At 41.2% G+C, this 7,027-nt stretch overlaps 1 long non-coding RNA gene across 2 annotated transcripts in view; it reads left to right on the forward strand.

The window, feature by feature from the left end:
- Positions 1 to 640: 640 nt before the first annotated feature.
- Positions 641 to 7,027, forward strand: part of LOC145720484 (uncharacterized) — an 18,179-nt gene continuing 11,792 nt past the window's right edge. For both annotated transcript variants that reach the window (XR_014143416.1, XR_014143417.1), the window contains exons 1-2: positions 641 to 1,142; positions 1,709 to 1,791. This is a non-coding gene — a long non-coding RNA (uncharacterized LOC145720484). The remainder of the gene's footprint in view (positions 1,143 to 1,708; positions 1,792 to 7,027) is intronic.

The following is a 7,027-nucleotide window of genomic DNA, read 5'->3' on the forward strand; positions in this document are numbered from 1 at the left end:
ACGGCAGAAGGCATATAGTCACAGCTTCGCACGGAATTTCATCTGCGTGAACTACAGTGTCTGATTCAAACAATGAAGGAGTTAGCGTCTATGAGACTATTTATAGTAGAAAGTTAATAGGTCTCTTATACCGGATTTAATGGCCTTTTAAAGAGAAAAAGTATACTCACAGCACAATCAATGGAGTGAGTGATATTTACAGGTTGAATGATAATTAACTGTAGGAAGGAGGAGACAAATTTTTCTCTAGCACTTTTGACAGTTGAAGTAGCCTTGAGCTGCAGTTGGGAAGAGACAACGTGTGTGTGTGTGTGTGTGTGTGTGTGTGTGTGTGTGTGTGTGTCTAAAGCTGGGGGCTTTCCCCACCGCAGCAGCAGGTCTGTCCTTCTTGCCTCTTACAGTAGCTGGACGGCTTTTCCAGATTCTCTTAGCAGATCAGGGTTTCCGGTGATTCTCTCCTTTTATTTTTCATGAACATAGGCATTTTCTTTTCAAGTGGAGCCCCCCCCCCCAACTCCATAAACACTTAGGTTTTTCACTGGCTCCACAACTTGCCTTTTGCTGTGATGGTTTCCAGCAAAGCATTTTATGCAAAGGGGCGTCCTGTTGAAATATTTATTTAAATATCTCTTTCAGAGATCGCTCTGATAAGGAAAACCTGTGTCCTAAGATGGCCGACCGAGCCAGCGAGAGAGTCCCAGTCCTTGCCCCGGGGCTCTTCCGGGTTCTTCTCCCTGACCCGCTTCTTGAATGCACCAAAAGTGCCAAGTATGCGGAAGTAGACGTGTATAAATTGCCTCCTTTGTTTGTGCTCTGGGCTCAGACCTTTGGAGACCGCTCTCCCCTAAGCCTGCCAGCGTTAAAAAAAACCTCCAAGATCCTCCAAGATCTCCAAGTGCCGCTTGGTTCTTCTGTCGGGAGATCCGGTCCAGGTTCGTAACATTTGGTTCCCTGACCGGGAAATGCAACCCCACTGGCCCATTGTTGCCACCAGTTTGCGGGCAACGAACGGTGGGGCGGTGATGGAATGAGGGATCGTAACGGAGAAGGCGCGCCCTGCCTAATATTCAGCAGTCTCCCGCCCCGGTCGCCTTGGGCTGGCCCCGCTCTGCTGTTCCCGCTGGACTCAGGAGACTTGGCAGGTGAGGACCTGGTCCCGATGTCAGATTCCGGTAAGGCCTGGGGCCCCAGGACCCAGGCAGGCCCATCCCCATTGGGGTGGAGGGGGAGCCTGATCACCTCCCAGAGACCGCTTAGAGGTCTCACAGGTAGGGATTCCCAGGGAGGGAAGTGCACCAGATTGAGAACCCCCTGCCTGGACTGAGGGTTCTCAATCTGGTGCACAGGAGATATTTGAACCCCTGCTCGGCTGCACATCTGTAAAGTCCTTTTCATAAACTTCTGTCACAAGTGCTTAATGCTTCCTTGGAACACCTGCATACTTTACACTAACTTTATGGACTTCATCACACTCTACAGCAGTGACATGTGTATGACTTGCCAACATCCTCACACCCCCCACGCCCCCAGCAAACTTCTCATGTTCATCAGCGACCCTCACAGTGACAGTCCCTCACAATGGCCAACATGGAGCCTGGCCGTTGTATGCACTGAAAACAAAAGATTTCTAAATGAATGGATGGACTGAGTGGATCGTTGGATTGAATAACAATAATTTCTACCTGCAACGTTTACCTCTATTTTACAGGTAAAGCAACTGAAGGAGGAAGAAGTCACCCAAAGAAGACTCCGTGGACTCTCCCCATATCCAGAAGCAGCCTAGAAATGCAGGTAGGTACCTATATAGTACAGAAGGTAGCTGAGCGTAGCTGCTTGCATAAACAGTGCCTGGATTCTGCTGGGTGAGCAGCTGGTGAAGAAAGGGTCCCAAAAGTTGTAATCCACCAAATGCAACTCTCTCGTCAATCCAGGATCCATTTTCTCACTTTCGTTGTTGTTGTTGTTCAGGTCATTGCTGTTGAGCATCACCTTGTAGTGACTGATGATTTGTCACAGATGCTGAAAAATATCCCATTGATCAGATTTTACCAGCTGTTCCAGGCAAGAGATCATGGAAGGAGACACCAGCTGACAAGGGCCTGATGACTTTGCTTACAAAAGCTTTGTGTAGCTGTCATTATCTGGGCTTTGCTCCTGTACTCTGCAGTGTCAATTTCTTAGAGAGATTGAGCAGGGCTGCCAGAGGCATTCTTCTTTGTCAAATGTTGCACTTATTATTGAGTTTGTACCCAGGGAGACATTCATCTCCTGTGGCAGCATTGCTCCCATGCTTGCTTTTCTGATGCCAGATTTGGTCCTAGTGAAGTTAAAGGAGGTCTTGTTAGAGTAGAAAGGAGAGTGTTTGAGTGAATGAGAGTAATTAACTCGAAGCTGTGTGATCATGGTGTCAGCATAGTAAATTGCCCACAAGGACTGAGAGTCAGAGGCCTTCCACAGCTGGAGATGCTCAGAAGAAGCTCACTTGAGATCTCTATGCATTTCTTAGACGCACCTTTGGTTGACCTTTATTCCAGACTCAGTTTTTAAATGAGGCAATCCCACAAGGATTCTTTATTAATGAGAAGCAATAGGTGCATTTGATTTATTGGTGATACGCAGGTTTGTTTTTTTGAAATCACAGTATCACTACTTCCTGATCCAAAATATATTATCATCATAGCACACACAATATAATTGGAGAGATTGTGGTTAAAATGGCATTGTCTCATGGCCTGTTTCTTCCCTTTTCCCATCTACTTTTACAATAAGCATGGGACCAGTGGATCCCTAAAAGAAGAAGCAAAGTCTCTACCAATTGCACTATGCACTGCTAAGTGCTACCTGAGACCACAGGTCATGATGCAAGGGGGAGAAAGAATGTAATTTCTACTTCTGATGCAAGAGGCAGAAATAGCCCAAGTTTGATGAATGATCCGTGTTTGAGCATGCAATTAGAAAAACCCTTCTCTCACTTTTAAGATGAGCAAGTATGATAAAGATATGACAGAAAGAAAATGAATACCTAACTCTTAGGTATTGTGATCTAAAGAACTCTGCTTGATTTTTCTCCCCCCAGGCACATCCGTATTAGGAAAAAATAACTCAGAAACTTGACGAGTTTTTTTTAAAAAGGTTTATTTGTTGCAAGAAACCAACTTTCCTTCTATATCTTACTTTTCACACCATATGAATTCAGAACACAGCCCTTGTTTAAAAATAATGTTTCTTCAGAATAGAAAAAATAAACTTGCCTGTACATGGAACATTTCCAAAGAGAGAACATGAACAAACAGGTTTTTAATTTCAGGTGGAAAGTAGACCTTTTGGTCCAAATCTAATTGCAGATAAGAAGCTGTCATATCTAGGACTTAACCAGCTACCACCAAATAATGGCTTATTTTAAATACACAAATTAAAAACAAGTTGTTTATTTGTAGAAGAAATGGCTAATTAACCACAGTTACATTTAGAGATCTTGGTTTTCCAGAAATCAAGGAGCTGAGGAAGTTTTAGTCCTCATCTTCAACCTCAGGAGCACTCTCTCTTCCAAACATGTAGCATTAAACTGCTTTCTATGTTAAAATTAACAACCGGAAGAGTTGTGTGTCACAGTGCTGAGAAGTGCTTGGGTAACAGTTTCCCACCTCCATGAGGGTCTCATCCTTATGAACTGTATCTTTCCCCGTATGACTTTCAACTCCAAAGAGCAAGAATCTGACTTCCTCTGTTTTATACTGTGCTGGGTTTTGAAAATTGGAAGCACATTATTCAATTAAGAACCAATTAATGTGACATTCCAGCATGAAAGAAGTGTTAGGCAAGAGGAGCCCACTGCAAACTAATCGGTTTAAATTTCCTTGACTCACAATCTGCCGTTTCTTGAAGGCATGGGCGTGTTTTGCATCTCTACCACCTCTGGCTCTTGGAACTTGACTGACTTCAGAAACTATGTAGGGTCAAGTTGAGTCAGGATCACATGGCGACCTTCCCAGAGCAGCCCGATTTCTGCAAAAATGTGCGCACCACGGGTGTGCTCTTTCTCTCACGTTGGTACAAAGTCATTACTTTGCAGCCGATGCTCCTGTCGGCCACGTGACTCAAAAGATAACTAGCACCCAGAAACTCAAAGGGCATGCGCTCCAATCCAGTTCTCTCAAGCAGAATTTGTGCCATGAACTTCAGTTTCCTCATCTCTTCAATGGAAACCACAGGATCTATTAAATGGAACGACATTGCTGTGCCCATCACTACCAGTGAAGAAAAAGGCCCTGGTTTTTTAAATAAATGCCAACCTCAGCAATTAATCCATCAACTTAAATTCTTCTTGCAGTTTCAGTTAGATTGAGAACCCTCCCTGGTTTCCACTCAGGCTGTTGTGCAACATTTCTGCAAGGCTAACAGCTGTCTTATTCCACCCCAGAGAGAGCTCTATTTCAGCTACTCCTGCATTCCTAGTTCATAAAGCACTCCAGGAACCAGTGGGCGAAAGGCACTCTTTTGCACTGCAAGATGATATTTGTTAGTAGTAAATAAGCTATGGTAAAAAGGCAGGCAGTGATTATGCTCTTGTTAACAAATCACTCAACACTCTAGTTGTATTCACTATACCAAGAACTGGTTGAATATCAAAGAACTTGGACTGGCAGATTTCATAGGGGATTTTTTTTTTTTTAATGTCCAAAGATCTCAGAAAAGAAAAAAAAATACCAAAGAGCAAAGTTCACAGTGTCTCAGCATCATCTCTGATTTCAAAATGAATGTGCCAGGAGATATTCTATACAATTGTTTGGCAGATTTATTTGTTTTTAAATTCATTTAAGGTGGTTTTCCAAATGATATTCTAAAAGAAATAGCTTCACTAACTTCTAGACAGACTCAGCTATATTCAGTTTCCTTTTCCTTCATTCCCTCTATCCCCATCTCCATTCTCTCTTCCAGCCATCCTCACCTCCCTCCACTGTGCTCCTTTTCATGTTAAGAGACCTCGAACACTGCCTTTAGCAAACTTCCTCAGTATCCCCCTTAACATCTCTGTTGCTTATTGTCCATTAATGCCCCTGCCCATCATTTTCCCTGCTCTGAGCCACAGAGCTGAACCCTGATGCGACCGTCCCTGAGGCTTCCTTGATAGCTGGTGTTAGGTTGGGTTTGGTCAATGGGACACAAGAAAGGAGAGGTAGCGGTATTTCTTCTCTCCTCTCTTCCTACTTAACATCATTGTTTTGGCAGCGGCTTCATCCCTCCGTGACGACAGCGCCTGTTGCCAACCCCTCATCCAGGATTCCAGCTCTTCCGGTCCTCTGGTGACATGATTTCCTCTCTTTGCCCTCTGCCGAAAGGCAATAACGAATTTCTGCTGTTTCTAGTCTCTGGCTGCCTCACTCCCATTCACAACTCTGCGATTAGTCCTTTCAGTAAAATAATTTCAGCTGGAATTTGAGTTCTGCTAGGACTCTTGTTCTCCTCCCTCTCACCTCAGGTGTATACACAGGGAAAGAGAAAGACACAAAACTGTGTTGAATGCCTTTGGGGCTTACTGCCTGATTTGATCTACCACCTGAGTTCCCTCAGACACTGAATATATAATCTCTAATTTCTGTTCTTATTAGTCATATGATGCAACGTCTGTCATGTGGTAGGATTAATCATGAAGGAATACTATTGTATTTGGAGATCCTGTTGATATAAAAGTGGTGAAGTAACCATTTAAAATGGTGAGAAAATTGTAATTAGTCACGTTCAAAGACTTTAATAATGGGGAAAGTGGAAATTGGCCAAAATAAAATTTCTACTCATTTGTTTTATCATAATGAATATCTTTAATATTTATTTATTACAATCTCATGGTAGTAGCAGCTCTCTTGGGGGTAAAGACTAATTTTAGTATAGTCCCAAAGGAGTCCTATTAATTTAAAAGGCAGAAAAGTATTTAGTGCGGGGACTCAACTTTAGGAAGTATAAATTTACTCTCATTATGTTATAAAGCATAGAAGATATTTTTAAAATGGTAACCAAATATTTATAGCTTATATTCTGCCTTTCTCATTACGGTATTTGTCACGAAGATGAATTAATGTTGTGCCATTTTCCGTCCTCATTACCATCTTGGTCCTGAGATGAAATATTGGATGTTTAATATTTTTTTATGAATTATAGCAGAAAACCGTACAATGTTGACCTTTTTAATATTCTGGTCTCTGACTGGCTGGCATTTCCACTCCTCCTCTTCTTGTAACAATTCCTACTAATATGGAAGAAAGGTTTAAGAGAGGTAGCCAATGAGAGAGCAGAATATTAAAAAGGTCAGCAGACTACAGTCTTTTCTATAAATTCAAAAAAATTTATTAAGACATTAAAATTCAAATACTATAACTCAGAGTTATGAACACAATGTGTAATTCATATTTGTCGAAAAAACATTCTTGTTACTGTGATAAGAGTACAACATAACTATTTAAGCCTAAAAATAATCTCCTAAGTATTTAATATTACAATAGACTAAGAATATTTGTTAAAAATCCCGTAAGGATCACTTTCTTTATTTTCCTTATGGTAAAAAAAATTATTTCTTCAGCAATAGCACTAATAGCAACAGATCACTACACACATGGAAATTTAGAGTGGTTGTTATTCACTGTTTAAAGAATTCTTAATTTAGATTTTGGCAAATAAAAACCACCAAAACATTTTAGATTTATATTCACTATTTTATATCGCACATTGTACTTGTTTAACAAACATTGGCTGAATGAATGTATATGCAGGAAAAGTAAAATGAACTATACAATTAAATAGAGTTCACATTATCATTATTATTATTTTAACCCCTCTCTCTCTCCCCACATGGCTCAAGTGGAGTTTCCCCACCCCCACCCCCACTAATTTATTTTTTTATTGTTTCTTATCTCTTAATTATAACATAATACATGCTTGTTGTAAAAAATCTTCGAACAATACAGAACTGTATACAATAGAAACTGATGGTTGTTCCTGCCTTACTTGAATCTGATGTCCTTTTTTTTTTTTT

The sequence above is a fragment of the Leptonychotes weddellii genome, chromosome 3, assembly GCF_054177405.1.
Source record: "Leptonychotes weddellii isolate Sample4059 chromosome 3, ASM5417740v2, whole genome shotgun sequence".
Classification (NCBI taxonomy): domain Eukaryota; kingdom Metazoa; phylum Chordata; class Mammalia; order Carnivora; family Phocidae; genus Leptonychotes; species Leptonychotes weddellii.